The sequence below is a fragment of the Nicotiana sylvestris genome, chromosome 8 (assembly GCF_000393655.2).
Source record: "Nicotiana sylvestris chromosome 8, ASM39365v2, whole genome shotgun sequence".
Taxonomy (NCBI): Eukaryota; Viridiplantae; Streptophyta; class Magnoliopsida; order Solanales; family Solanaceae; genus Nicotiana; species Nicotiana sylvestris.
This window is the reverse complement of record NC_091064.1, coordinates 12,972,846-12,989,165: the sequence shown is the minus strand read 5'-3', so window position 1 is coordinate 12,989,165 and position 16,320 is coordinate 12,972,846. Positions and strand designations below refer to the sequence as shown.

Sequence of the window (16,320 nt, the reverse complement as noted above, 5' to 3'; positions counted from 1 at the left end):
ACCAGAATCACTGAAACCAACCTATTCGAAATTCATTTGAGCCCCTCGGGCTCCAAAGCAAACATGTACACAAGTGTAGTAACATCATACGAACTTGCTCACATGATCAAAACACCAAAATAACACCTAGAGTTACTAATCGGACATCAAAATGTATAAAAATTTTAAAGAAACTTAAGAACATTCAAATTTACAACCAGACGTCCGAATCACTTCAAATCAACTCCATTTTGCACCAAATTTTGCAGACAAGTCATAAATAGTGAAATGAACATATTCCGAGTTTCGAAACCGAAATCTAAATCCGGTAGCAACAAAGTCAACCTACGGTCATACTTAGAAGTTCTTTAAGCCTTTAAATTACTAGTTTTCAACAAATCACGATAAATCAAATTATGGACTTCCGAATTCAATTTCAGGTATATGCCTGAGTTCCAAATCACGATACGGACCTACGAGGACCATCAAAATACTAATTCGGGTTCGTTTACACAAAATGTTAACCGTAGTCAACTCAAATTATTTTTAAGGTTAAAATTCAAATATATGTGAGAGGAAGTGTCAGCTCAGCTGCACTGCCGGGAGCTGGCCCAACTTGACATTTCTCAATCACAGAAGCCATTATAAGATTAAGTTACAAAGTGCGCAATGGGTGTTGACTTGGCTTATCAATATATAGAATTGCACGTTAAAATTGTTAGCAAGAGGTTACTTCATCCTTAAAGTGATGGAAAGTTTGGTCTCCGACTCTGATATATACCTACTGGAAAACACGGCAATGCATAAAGTATGGCCAATAATATGGACGTCTTCCGTCTTTATTTCTCATCATTTTTGTTGTTGTCTCAAACGCCTATGGAAAGGCACAGTACATATGCGGCTGATATATATTGGGTTAGGCCAATTAGTTGGTTGGTCAATCAATCATATTTGATTAGGTTCTTGATCAATCAAATAGTACTGGTGGTCTAAATCGGCAAAATAATAATCTTAACATAGTGTGATACTGTCCGCTTTAGGCTAAACTCGCACAGTTTTTCCTAAATGATCTCACACACCAATAAGAGATTTCTACACCTTATATGTAGCCTCCCAATCTTTGACGTGATATTGTCTGCTTTGGATCAAACTCGCATAGTCTTTCCCAAAAGGCCTCACACATTTAAGAGATTGATATACCTTATATGTAGCCTTTTAATCTTTTCAGTTACAAATGTGAGACTTTGTTCGCATACCCAATAATTTTTCCCTCGAACCAAGTTTCACGTGGTCATTACCACGATCCATGGGTCAATTTTTGAGATTAATTAGGTGCCATCTATATCGTCAGAGTATTTATATAACAAGCGAACCCCTCAACTAGTTTCTTTTTGTGCCCGTGTGTGCAAACTCGTAAGGGTAAGCAAATCGATCCCCGAGCCTCAGCCGCACTACCAGTTGCCATCGCCATACCCGTTTCACCAAACCTGGGGTTAGATACTAGTTATTGAGCTAAATCAGCACAATAATACTCTTAACATAGTGTCATATTGTCTAATTTGTTAGGATTAAAATAATCAGGTGTCATGCGGAAGCTAGTAAAGCATACCTTCAATGACGATAAATCAGATAATAAAAGAGAAATATACCAAAAGAGACAAATATTTAACATGGTTCGGTCAATTGACCTACGTCCACGGGTGGAGATGAGCAATCCACTATATAAAAGAGAGTACAAAATATCAAGAGAACAACCTCACGAAGAGGCAAACACAAGTGACACACTAACACTTGTCCCGTAAAGTTCTCCCCCTAAACACGACTCTCAAACCCCTTATGGCTACATTGTGAATGCTACTGAATGAGAAGGAAGGATCCTCAATTTATAGAAGTCCAAACCTTTTCCAACAAGAAAAGGGACTAGCCAAATATGAGAGATTTATAATTTCTTCTACAAGAAGGAAAGCCCAATTAAGGTAAATATGTTTCCCTTTCCACTAAGAGATAGTAAAATCAAATATGGTAAGAAAATCAGGACAACACCTAACAATTCTCCCCCTTGGCCTAAATATTATGACGAAATTAACTTGATCCCCCTTCTTCTCATAATCTTCAATAGGTTGCATCTCCACATCTCCACCGCAAAATTTGTCTTAATGTGAGTAGCACTCCAGTCAAATTTCTCAAACAAAAATTACGATTCGTCAAACAGGTTACGACTAGAACTAGATCTGCCAAGATGAACCTCTCTCGAACCTTGCTATGATACCATTTGTTATGATTGAAAGAATCAGGTGTCATGCGGAAGCTAGTAAAGCATACCTTCAACGATGATAAATCAGATAATAAAAGAGAAATATACCAAAAGCGACATAAATATTTAACGTGATTCGGTCAATTGACCTATGTCCACGAGTGGAGATGAGCAATCCACTATATAAAAGAGAGTACAAAATATAGAGAGAACAACCTCACGAAGAGGCAAACACAAGTGACACACTAATACTTGTCCATAAAGTTCTCCCCCTAAACACGACTCTCAAGCCCCTTATGACTACATTGTGAATGCTACTGAATAAGAAGGAAGGATCCTCAATTTATAGAAGTCCAAACCTTTTCCAACAAGAAAAGAGACTACTCAAATATGAGAGATTTATAATTTCTTCTACAAGAAGGAAAGCTAAATTATGGTAAATATGTTGCCATTTCCTTTAAGAGATAGTAAAATCAAATATGGTAAGAAAATGAGGACAACACCTAATAATTCTCCCCTTGGCCTAAATTTTTTGACGAAATTAACTTGATCCGTCGTCTTCTCATAATCTTCAATAGGTTGCATCTACAAATCTCCACCGCAAATTTTGTCTCAACGTGAGCAGCACTCCCGTCAAATTTCTCAAACAAAAAATACGATTATCTTCAAATAGGTTGCGCTAGAACTAAATCTGTCAAGATTAAACTGTCTCGAACCTTGCTCTGATACCACTTGTTAGGATCAAAATAATCAGGTGTCATGCGCAAGCTAACAAAGAATACCTTGAACGACGATAAATCAGATAATAAAAGAGAAATATACCAAAAGAGATACAAATATTTAACGTGATTTGGTCAATTGACCTACGTCCACGGGCGGAGATGAGCAATCTACTATATAAAAGAGAGTAGAAAATATCGATAGAACAACTTCACGAAGAGGCAAACACAAGTAACACTTGTCCCGTAAAGTTCTCCTTCCCCTAAACATGATCTCAAGCTCTTATGGCTATATTATGAATGACGATGAATGAGAAGGAAGGATCCTCAATTTATAAAAGTCCAAACATTTTCCTACAAGAAAAGAGACTAGCCAAATATGAGAGATTTATAATTTCATTCTACAAGAAGGAAAACTCAATTATGAAAAATATGTTTCCCTTCCCTTTAAAAGATAGGAAAATCAAATATGGTAGGAAAATTAAGACAACACCTAACACGATTTGGGTCAAGCTCGCATAATTTTTCCCAAATGGACTTGCATCATTAAAAGTTTCCTACACCTTATACGTAGCCCTCAAAGTTTTTTAACTCCCCCGACAAGTACATTAAAATTTTGAAGACTTTATCATTTGCGTTGGATGGTGAATCAGTGAACGTTCAAACGAAAACAAACAGTTGATAGGAATATCCTTTGAGTAATCTAGGCTAATAGTTGAAAAGTTGCATGTTCACTAACCGAGATTTGTCGGTGCCAGCTAAGCTAAACAAGGGCAGAGCTAGACGGTTAGCTTGTATTACAAAATCCCTTAAATATATAATAAATTAAATTCAAAATTTAGTGTCTTTATCTTATATATACTCTTGAAGAGCACAATTACATTTATCAACGATATGTATTACATGGAATTAATTACATTTAGTTCTGTATATGCACTTGTTTTTACTGATTATTTAAAATAGTACTGTGATTTCTACTTTCTCAACAATGGTAGATTTGTTTGGAGGATGAGATACAATAAAGAGGGTATTATCACTTTTAGCCCACGCTAGAAAATATTTATATTTGGTAGCCAAAAAAATGTATTAAATTTTATATAATATTTTTATATATGTCATGCCCAAAACCTGACGAGGCGTGGCCGGTACCCAGTGCCATACTCGGCCCGAGTGTACCACTCTGTAACTGTAAACTCTGGAGGGGTAACCCTCAACTTACGCCGATGAGGCCATATTCTGAATCATATGAAAATATCGTCTCTCTTATCTGAGGGGTAAATATATATATATATATATATATATATATATATATATATATATATATATATATATATATATATATATATATATATATATATATGTGTGTGTGTGTGTGTGTGTGTGTGTGTGTGTGTGTGTGTGTGTGTGTGTGTGTGTGTGTGTCATGAACATCTACTAATATACAAACTATACATGACTTGTCTACAAGCCTCTAGAGATGACTGTATCATGGTCGGACATGGCCTCGACCTACCCATTAACCTGCATAAGAAAATGGACTCCAAGTTCTAAACCTGGTAACTCCACGGAAGTGAAGCTTACCAACCAAGCTGATATTTGGCTATGTCTACTGGGATGGTCTATCCAGCTGTCTATCAAGACTTGTAGGAATGAAACGCATTGTCCCCGATAAAAGAGATGTCAGTACGAAATACAACAACAACAACGGCCCAATATAATTCGACATCAGTACAAAATAATATATCAAATAATGTAAGGCAACAGAATAACAAAAAATTGAAACTGAACTGATAATATAATAATTGAAAGTAACTAGGAGTCAAAGATAATCTAAAGATGTGCTTAACTGTTGCTACTGACTCAACTCTCTCAATATAGTATGTAAAATAGTTGTATGGCCTTATAAGGCTTGGTTTATGTAACTACTCTACCGTAATTGGCTCGCTCATAGGCGCATGTCCATAATAGACTATGTATCTCGGCCATTCTGGGCTCGTTTATAGGAGTTCGGCCATAGTAGGCTCGGTATATAACTTACCATCTGATCAGAGGTTGCCCAATAGGGGCCTGCCCACCAATTATAGCTCGGTGGTGGTGAAAATACTACAATACTGCATATATATAGGCTTTCTACTTTCTTGACTAAAAGAATACAATAGTTAACTGAATAGAAAGTCCCAATAAGGGAGAATACTGTAACTTATGAGACTAGGATAATGTGAACAAAATTCAGAAATACGAACTTCTCTTTATGTCTCCTTATCATACACATGTTGTTATGGGAGCATGCCAAAATGAATAAAAGGTTAACCCATAACATACCTTGACTCCGTTGAGTCCTTAATACCTTCCAAACAATTCTTCAAATAACTCAGCTCAATCTACCACAGCATAATTAGATTCAAAATCAGTGTTGAGTAAACGCTAAGTTCGCAACTTAAACTAGTAGCTCATTTACATAAATTTAGGCAGCATCTTTCATGTGACATAACCCTCCTCCAATACCATATACCAACAACGACAAGAACGCAACAATAACAACATGTATGCATCATTTTCCAACCTTATCTCCATCATAATATACAACAAAATAGGCCACACACCCTAATTATTTCATACATAAAGCGACAACCAAAGTAGTGCCAAACAACCAAAAATATGTAACGAAGAACGACCAGCCAACCACCCTGACATTATGTGATATTTTTCCACACCCTTTATCCTCCGAAATGCTACAAAACCAGTAGAAAAAGAGGCAACCTGAGAGAAACATGAAACAACCCACAAAACAGTCCACTACAAGTTGAACAAATCGAACTCACGACTTTCGATTACCGTCCCGTGAGTTCTTTTATTTATTGTACGGATTCTCTACTTTTGCAGCATAAAAAATCTATGAAAGCATGAAATATACTTACCTTATTTTGTGAATATCTCAGCTCATATCTTGGTTCTTCAATCCTTAGGTTTTTCTCCAATTAGAACTTGAAAAGAAGAGAAAACCATTTATGATTTTGTGTTGAATTTTTGGGAGAATTTCACTAGGGTGTACCTCTGATTTTTTTGCTATATTATGATTGTAATATCTGAAGAAAATAAGCCCTTAAAAAGGCTCTTTAGCCGACCCAAGCTAGCTCCTTTGTGGACATATTTCGTCCTTTTATTTAAACAAGAAGGCGACACACCTATTTGTCACCTATGCAGTCATCGCAATCTCGCAAAAATACAAATATCCCTTTACATTGATATCATATTGACAAACTCTTAATGAGTTAAAAAAATAGACTCATAGCTCTTAAATTTGATGGGTGGAACACCCTTTAACTCTAAGTATATTTGAAGAAAATCGCAATTACATTTGACCCAAATTTCAGTAAAACCTATTAACGTAACCTGTGATGACTTTCATCGACTTTTGTTCCACAACTCGCTTGACTTCAAAAAATAACACACGACTATCATACGACTAACATAACTCATAACATAACTATTGTTATATCTTGTTTCATAGCCTGAGTTATCTATACTTAGGATTTACTGCATCTAGGTAGGTCAGACTATACCATAACACTTACTTCGATTTATTATTATTATTACCGAGGTTTGCTACTTAACTCCAATTTAGTCTATCGCTACTTATCCAATATGTAAAAATTTAAGTCCTTTAGTTCTTCCTCATTACTGTTCAGCTAAAGAATGACGGCCTAATCTCATCTCATACTTTGGAACTTTATTCCGCCAATTGTTGATTCACCTCAATGTTGATCTATAATATACCACTAATAACTTGAAACCTCTTAGGTAATACATTGTCACTAGGGCTCACGTCTTACAGGGGAACATCTGAAGTTATTTTCCTGGTCCACATAGGACGATACTATACTTCAATAACCATATTTAATCGCATCCCAATGTGATTCATCTTATGGGGGTATTCTAATCACATTCAATTTTTGAAATCCCTTCTCTTTGAATAATTACTCAATCGAAAGCCTAAATGTCATCTTTATAACATTTATCACAATTACCTTCTACTACCGGGGTTACATTCCCTCTTTTCTAAATGCTCTTAGTCTTAAACTCCTTCGAGTTCATTCAAGGTGTAATGAGTTTTTTATAACTTACATAAAGCATCAGATGTGTTGTTTTGATGTGTTTAATCCCGAGGGCTTACCTATTCTCGTCACCTTCTCACTTATCTTTTCTTATCCTTACTCTTGTTTACCTAAAAACTTGTCGCTCTACCATACTTTAGCTAGCGACCTACACATATCTATTTATACTACTCTCAACCTTCCTTTAACTTGATAGCAACATAGATTTCCTTATGTTATTCTGGAACCTCAAGCAAGACATCACGTTGTCTCTAACTCTTCTTAATTATCTTAACTAGACCTCTCGGTAATAGGAAACCAATGGGTGGAAGATATGATACTGACGACACCACTATCATTTCTGGATATTAAATCACGACGCTTTTAGCTCTCTATCTGAAGTCTTGACTATTCACAACCTTCTGCACTTAAGTATCTCGTACCACCTTTAACTTTACCTTTCTTACCTTTAAATCCCGCATCGTATCTTCTGTTGATTTCATAACCTCCCTTCCTAATTGGTGGAATTCACATCCACACCTTAAAGATCTACTATAATACTTGCACTTTTGTTGCATATACAATCCAGTTGGGAGCTTTATACTTACTCCTTATGAGGCTAGCACTTCTCTAACTAGCTTTATCGTAGAGCCATTATAGAATATGGTTGTTGTACTATCTCTCTTTTACCTCTGATATTAAGAGTGATCGTGTAGTGTTTTGAATCACGATTTCTATATGTATATGGGTCTAATAATAAGACTTCCGATTCACTTAGCTGATGTAACTCTTTAGTTTCCTCTTCTCTCTCAGCCTTTAAGTAGGCTTAAGCTATCTTTCGATATGCGGCTCAGGGTATTAGTTATTACTATAGCCTTTGGTGGATACTATGGGACATCCATAATATAATCTTCTAACAATTCAAGACTTTGTTTGTAATGTAGACTCAATTCTTTCTTTTAACTTATACTGGAGTCTCCTATTGCTGCAAAAATGTCAACATATATGCTGAATGAATAATACTCTGAAATCTTAAGTGTGGTCATAATGTAACTAACTCTTGGTCGTAAATCGAATAATTCCTTTCATGCCTTCTCAGCTATCCTTAAACATAAACAATTACTTTTCTTGGTCGTTTTACCACTTATTGCTTGAATAATTGGCTTATCTTAGTGCCCATATATATTGGGATTTCGTGCAACTCATATGATCATGAATGTTACCTTTGATTGTTTTTCTTCCCGTTCATCAAACACGATAGGTGCCACTTTCTTATGGAGTGCATACAATATTGTAGTGAGAGTGTTGTCATAAGACCATTTCTTATTCAAGTTACTAAGCTTAGGTTGAAGTCTCTTCTCTTATTTCCTTAACTAGTCTTTTGTTGTAGTACTTAGGGGAGACCCTTTGACTCCTGTAAAGCTAAGAGATTATTACATCGTATACCCGAAGGAATTTTTGATGTTCTTACTTACCTATAATTATCTTTAGTTACTTACCTCCACACCCTTATGCTCGTAGGGTTGCTTTTGAACTGAGATCTTGATTATCTCCCCAATAGCACTTAGTTTTATTTTGTAACACTTATATGATACCTTTAACTATCCCAACTACTATCTGAATATTTCTCAAGGATTATGGTGTCATATATGCGAGAATGAATTCCCTATGTTGGGTTCACTACATATATCTTGCATGATGTGCTGATTTATCTGTATCCTCTTGTCTAGCCATAACTAGTCTCTTCCTGAGTCAACTACTAACTACTCATTGGTCCATTCTCATATTTATGTTTTGTGTGACCTCGCTTGGGTCATGTTTTTGTCTTGACTTACCTTTCGCATTGTCTCCTAATGTATCAAGTGCCTATTCACACTTATTTATCAATAACATCCTAGTCGGGAACCCTTATTACCTCTCACCAGCATTGTGCTTGCATAATGTTCTGGAGTCATAACATATATGTATGATCTAAAAAAATGCAATCTCATTTCTTTTGCCTTTTTACCGCATTCTTCCTTTACTATTCCATAGTTACCTAAAACACTTAACTCCGACTTAATACCATATCACCCCATTTTCTCCCCCTTTAGGGGATTATTAACATTTAATGCTATGAAGATCAAATATTTTACCTCTTCATCTTCGGCATCTTTTCACGTCTTCACTGAATCTTACTCGCCTTGCGGTAACCCTTCTCTACCATGGATAACTAAATTTCTTACACGCGAGGGTAACACCTAGTGTAACTAGCACACTTAGTTTCTTAAGTTTAACTGTGCTCACAGTGCTTGCTTTAGGGAATCGTCTTTTTGAATGACATTTAAAGGTTATTCTTCTGTTGTCCGTTCTATTTTTTACAAGCCATGGCCTTTGAAATTCTCACGATCTGGACTATTATCAAATCCTTTGATCCCTAATTCATGTTCGATTTGTCTTATTACTAGCACATGCTAATTTCTATTACTCTGGGGGGGGTCTAACTTATCCTTCTGTTAATTATGTTGGAGTCACCAACTCATTTTCTTGAAATAAGGGTATGACTTCACGGCTTATACTCTTTTATTATCTCAAGTCCTGTCACCTCTTGTATTTTCCTTCACTTGACCATGGACTCTATCATCCTACCATATTTTGTTTTATCGTTATCACTCATTTATCATACCTTACTCATAATGTTATATTTACTCTCTTCTTATTCTCCTACTAATATTTTTGTTTATCACATTATTCTAAAAACCTCAACAAAACATTGTTTCACTTTTAGCTCCCCTGGCTCAATCCATTATTTTTTGTTACTCCAACCCAAGCTGGATCTTGATATTTCATCCTTCTCTTAAAGTATATATGTTAGATACTATAGGGCATAACTGAGATGGGTATGGCCAATTGTACGTACCTCTATTTCTGTTGAAGGTAACTTAGAAGCCTTATATTTCTCTTCCTGAATTGAAAATTTGGATAATCTTCATTAATTGGGTACCTTGTACCCTTCTTCACCTTGCTTATGTCATCTAATGAAACTTTTATTTTTACCTTCTAATACTCCCATGGCCTGCTATTCGCGGGGTATATTAGATATTCTCATCTTAGGATCTTAAGTAGGATATTCGCACATCTGGTATGCACGATCTAATAGGGCCTCAAATTGGGCCACATTGTCAAGGATTCTCTCTCTACTAGTGCCCTTACTTGCTGCTATAGTAGCCCTCTGTCTAGTTGTAATTGTTTTCATTGCAAGCGTCTCTATATCAATAGCAAACATAAGTCCTGGCTCGAACTCTTATGACTCAGCTCTATAAAACAATTTGGAATTGAAAGAAGGGTAACCAACTCTTAAATGCCTTGTAGCTTCCTATTTATATGATGTGGTGTACAACACATGTATAAACAAGTCTCTACTAGACATGGTTTGTAGACTCCCTATGATAGAACTATTCTGATTCCAAATTTGTCACGCCCCAAACCTGACGAGGTGTGGCTGGTGTGAGCACGTGATTTTTGTTTTACGCGACAATCGCTCCAAAAGAAATAAAAATAATAACAAATGGTCCTGCTGTACAATTTTTGGATTTTACATGGTACTTTGTTAATTATTTATGATTTTTGCCCATTTTATTTTATTAAAACAAAATACAAAAAATGTGTGTGTCATGCGTAATTTGAACCGTAATCAGGTTGTTAAATAGAAAATCATAAATAGGCATCTTTGTCCGTGATTTTTGTTTTGTTTGATTTTACCTGCTTCAAACATTTTAATATATGTGTGTAAATAATTGTATTAAAGGTTTATTTAATTTTAATTTGATTTACTTGGGTTTTGTTTTAAAAATAAAAAAATATATAAAAAAATATATAATAAAAAAAAGTGCAGAATTGGTTTAAAATCAGTTGGGCCTATTTTCATTTTAATTCGAGGCCCAAACCCAAACCCAAAACCCCATGTGTAACCCGGTCCACACCAGCTGATACCCAGAACTTCCAAACGACACCGTTTTAACCTGGTCTGATCTGGGCCGTTGATCTCAGATTGATCAACGGCCAAGATCACTTCCCCATAACCCACTAATGAACCCGACCCGTTCCACCCGGACCGACCCAAACCCCTTTAGGATGAAACGACACCGTCCCCCACCAGCCAAGAGATCCTGACCCTTCATCGTACCCCATCCAATGGCTAGGAATCAATCCCTCACCAACTATATAAACCTATAACCTTTACCCTGCCCCCTATCCGAACCCCCTGCCTTAGGTCGTCTTCACCCCAGACCTCAGACCTTCAAACCCTAGCCGCCCCTGTATACTTTCACCATGAAAGCCGGCGGCATGGACGCCGGTGACCCCACCCTTAACACCATAGATGCTCCTCACCGTCCTGAACCCAAATCCACCAACCACACACTTCGAATCCCCTCCCACCTTCTCGAATCTTCATTTGAAGATTCGAGTCGGAACCTGATTTACACCAATCGACCTCAACTTCACACTAGACAGTCCCCAGACCCCCCTCGTGACCAAACCATGCTTGGTTTGGTCTGAATCTGACCAGGGAAGCATGAATCCCAGATCTGATTTTTGGAACCCTAGGGTTCCTCGTCACTGGTCTGTATCCGTTCGAGCCAAGGTATTTAGGGTCTAATGGATTTTAGTCGAAGTGTTCTCAGTGAGAACACTTCGATTAAAGTCCTTTCAACCCTAAGAAGGGCCTGTTCGAATCCAAGCCAAGACTTTTGATTTTTTTCCGGGATTTATGGTGAGTTTTTGTTTTCCTCTTTCCTTTATTTTTAGTCCATGTGCTGATTAAAGGTCTGTTCATGTTTTGTTTAATTTGTGTCCCTGAATTTTATCAACTGTGTCCTGTCCACTTTGCCTGAACCTACGTGTTTGATTAAGTCCCTCTTCTATTCACTGATAATGTGTATGTGTAATCTGTACAATCAAATGAATTTGGATTGGTTCGTTCAATTAGTTCCCAGGGCCATTCTGTATTAACATTGCAATCTGAACCCCTTGTGTGATACTCTTGGATTTCTGATTTTTGGCTACGATTGTACATGTTATGATTAATATAGTCGAGTTGACATGTGTCCTCAATTAGTTTCAGCTGTCTGAACAATAACAAATTGACTTGCTTCTGCCAAGCATTGCCTGAATCTATTAGAAACTGAGTTTAGTTGCTTACAATTGTTAATTTGAATCAGAAATGTAAAATGAATGGTTTGTTTAGTTACAGTTCTGAAATTGGAGGGCATGTGCACTTGTGCACCACATGTGCATTTGTGCACAGCCTGTGTCCTGCATAAGGGCTTTTTGAATTAAATAGTTTGACAGCATATGCTGTCAGACTACATTCTGCTGCCCATACTCTACTTTAGTTTCAGAAATAATAAACATTACTCAAAAGTGAGTCTGCCAGGGAATATCATGGGGTTTGTTTATACTTAATTAGCCAAGTGGAACCTGAAAATAGGAGAGCACATGGGAGGGGTGTTTTAATTGTCAAAACAGGCTGTTAAAGGATTGATTTTGGGCTTATAAAAGAGAAGGAACTTCCATCAGTTTAGGGAGAGATTTTGATATACACACACACAGACAGACATTGATAATAACAGAGTGAATTGAGAGGGAACAGTTTTAGGAGAGTTGAGTTCTGAAAAACAGAAAACTGGAAAAGAATTCTTTTGGATAGCCAAAAATAGATTTCAAGACTGAAATTGGACATTGGATTTTGAAAAGAAATAGATAGTAAGAGGGATAAAGACACAGAAATCAGAAACTGGTTTTTCTTCCTGCTTTTGTTCAATTCTTAGCCTGCTCAGCCTATTCAGTCAGTTTTCCTTTCTTTCAAGTATCAGCTAAAGTGTGTTGGTTTGGTTTGCCTTGGTTGATTCCCTTGGAATTGGATTGTCTGGATTTCTGTTTCCTACTGCATTGTCTACTGCTGCCTTTCTACCATTTTTATCGGTCCTAACTGTATCTTGCACTGGTAGCTGTCCTATTTGTACCTGCTGTTACTGCTGCTGTTTGGTGTTGCTTCTATTGTCCTACTGACCCCTTGTTTCTTCTGTTGTATCCAACATCCAGGTACATACTAAGACTTTGCATCTAATGTAACAATGAAAGCATGAAATCAAAGATATGCAGGAGTTTAATCATTCGTTTGCTGCAGTTACAGTTTTTTTACGAATGTTATTAAGATCTGTGTAATTTGTTTAGTTTGTAATTCAATAAAGAAACACGTTAGGTAGCCTTGTACTTAATCGCAGCTTAGTCCGTCCTAAATTGTGATTTCGTTTGCTTAATGGGTTGTCTAATGAGGAATGTATGAGTGTTTTAACACACAGATAATTAGGTAACTTTTCAACTAATATTCTGCATGTATAGGAAAGAATGCTTTAAGCTTGCCAGATATGATATTTAGTTTTATTGAATCTTTGTAGATAGTTCACAGGATCATGTTCAAACTCTATTAGTAATAGTTTCCGATAAGTTAATTCCACTGATTTGGTTTAAATAAGCGAGTTTCAAACTCGGATCTGAAGAACATTTATCATAAGCTTTTAACAGTTCTATTAATCTTGTATATTAATTTCCCCTGACAATTTAACAACATGCTCATCCATGAAATAAGGCACAAAATAACTCACGCCTCATAAAATCAGATAATCAAGTAAGGATCTGAAGCTGGTCAAGCATGTAATTAGCACATAATCCTCTTTCTTTCATTTTTTTAGAGACAAATGTAATAGAAATGTAGACGCTTTAGGATATCCTTTCTAAAATAGAGATGAGCCTCGCCAAATAAAAATATAAATTGTGGGGCCCTCAACAACTAAACATAATAAATATTAGAATTCAAGACAGGCCGTTTAGTAAATTTCATGGCCTTTCCCAAAAATAATACGCTAGTTGCTTTAGGCGTACCTTTAATAATTTAACCTTCTTAAACTCGGGTGCACATTGATGTGACCCGAATCCAAATCTCAACGGAGTCGAAATGTGTTAACAACTACGGGTGCATTGATTGTGACGTGGTTCGAGATGCATTTTCATGACGTTGCAATTCTATAAAAATAAATGATAATAATAAAAGCGGTTTTAAACTTAATAAAAGCACATAAGTCACAACATGTATTTAAATAAGATATTTAGCCATTATAACAATTTAAGCGACCGTGCTAGAACCACGGGATTCGAGGGTGCCTAACACCTTCCCTCGGGTCAACAGAATTCCTTACTTAGAATTTCTGGTTCGCAGACTTCATTTGGAAAAGTCGAAAATTTCCTCGATTTGGGATTCAAGATAAACCGGTGACTTGGGACACCAAAAGCCAAACCTTTCCCAAGTGGCGACTCTGAATTAAATAAATAATCCCATTTCGAATATTGTCACTTAAATTGGAAAAACTCCCCTCACGCATTTTCTACCCTTCGGGGCGGGGGCGCGCAAAAAGGAGGTGTGACAGCTCTAGCGACTCTGCTGGGGATGATAAACCCAGAACCACTGGTTCAGGGTTCAAGAATTCGAGCTTAGAATAATTGTTATGTTTGGCTTTATTATCTGATCTTTATTACATGTTCTTGCATAACGTGCTAAATGTTGTCTTTTACCGCTTTGATATTATCTGAACTGTATATAAACTGTGCCGAAACCCTTCTCTTCTTACCTCCGGGGAGAAGCTCGCTGGTCGAGACTCCCTATTCTGTTAGTGTCGATACCTGAAATAAGAAAGAGGTCGGACAAGTTACAAAGCCGGACGATCTCGCGGGTCCCCGGTACGTAGCCCCCTCCTCGACTCGAGTTGTCCGCTCGGGTACACAGTCTAGAACAAATACCCAGGGTATAAACCTAGTATAACGAAACTTCATGCCGGATCCCTAGTAGGAACGTTTATTTGCATCATGTTGCATTTGACTTAGGGGGCTCAACACAGGGGTTGGGTCCGTCTAGGACAGGCAACCTGAAATGAAAAGACCACCCTGCTGCATCCTATTTGTTTTGCGCATTTATTTGCTTCGGTTCCGCATGCTGACCGGTTTCTAAAAAAAGAGGAAAAATAGCAGCGTAGGGAGATAATTACTTATTTTGGGAAAATAAAACCAATGTCCAAGTAGTGTCACAACCTCGCCGGAATTTTTCTAAAAAAAACAGAATAAAACCAACATTTGTCTTTTAGTTTGATTTATTAAAAAAAAAACATATAAAAATTTTTCTTTTCTTTTAAAAATCAAAAAGGGTATTTATTTAAAAGTAAAAACAAATTTGGAAATTCATAATGTGTTGTTTCTTTCGTAGCACCTCTTTATAAATTCAGACTAATAGTCCAAATACTTCCTTAAAAAAAAATCTTTAATCTTTATCTCTTTTCGAAAGAAAATAACAAAAAAAAATATTCTTGCTTTCTGGGTTTAATTGATTTTCTCTATTCATGATGTCCCGAACTACGCGGGTTTGATTCTCACCGGATGTGAGATACGTAGGCAACCCTCGTCGGGTTCAACCCCATTTTTGCTAAAATAGCCAAAATCAATAAATAAATAAAAAAAAGAAAAGGGTGTGTCAAATTTTAAAAGAGTCATAAATAAGTCAGGTGATGATGTTTTGTCATAAATAGCCGAATGTTCCCGAAAGGGACGCCGGAAGGCCGACTTTGCATAAACAGCCACCTTTGGGTCTTGTTAGTGTTTTTGTCCAGTTGACCCACACGGCCTTAAAATCTTCGTCCTCAAAGTACTTAAAGGCCGTGTTCAAAACTTGATCCCCTTTGTAAAATATTATTGAGTCAAGTCATTTTGTTAAAACCACCTTAATAAATGTGCAGGATGAGCACGATGCAAAATGAACATTTTTCAATAATGACCAAAATCCCTGTCAAGTTACGGCTATGGTGGAATGATCTAGGTGTTGAAGGACAAAATGAGGTCAAGAAATATCTGAAAGGTCTCGTGGGTTTGTTGGAAATCCAGCCTCGGGGAGATATCATAAGAGCTTTGGTTACCTACTGGGACCCGGCGCACAATGTTTTCCATTTCTCTGATTTTGAACTCACCCCGACTTTGGAAGAAATGGCCGGGTACATCGGGAATGCTGAACTTCCGTTGAGGCAAAAATACTTGGTCGCCCCAAGAGTTGTCACGGTACATCGGTTCCTAGATTCATTGAAGATACCCAGAACGGTCCACAACCCGGATCTGGCAGCCGGATTTTGTACTCCATGCTTCATATATGATAGGTACGGTCATGAGGGGGGATTCAATAATCCAATCAACAAAC

At 36.9% G+C, this 16,320-nt stretch overlaps 1 long non-coding RNA gene across 2 annotated transcripts; it reads right to left on the bottom strand.

The window, feature by feature from the left end:
- Positions 1 to 2,616: 2,616 nt before the first annotated feature.
- LOC104235898 (uncharacterized) lies at positions 2,617 to 6,065 on the bottom strand. Of its 2 annotated transcripts, XR_011401902.1 has the most exons (3): positions 5,871 to 6,065; positions 5,275 to 5,333; positions 2,617 to 3,306 (listed from the first exon to the last, which is right to left on the bottom strand). It is a non-coding gene; the product is annotated as an uncharacterized lncRNA (long non-coding RNA). The 2 variants fall into 2 exon arrangements; XR_011401901.1 differs by lacking the exon at positions 5,871 to 6,065 and having other exon boundaries at positions 5,275 to 5,864.
- Between the last annotated feature and the right edge of the window lie 10,255 nt (positions 6,066 to 16,320).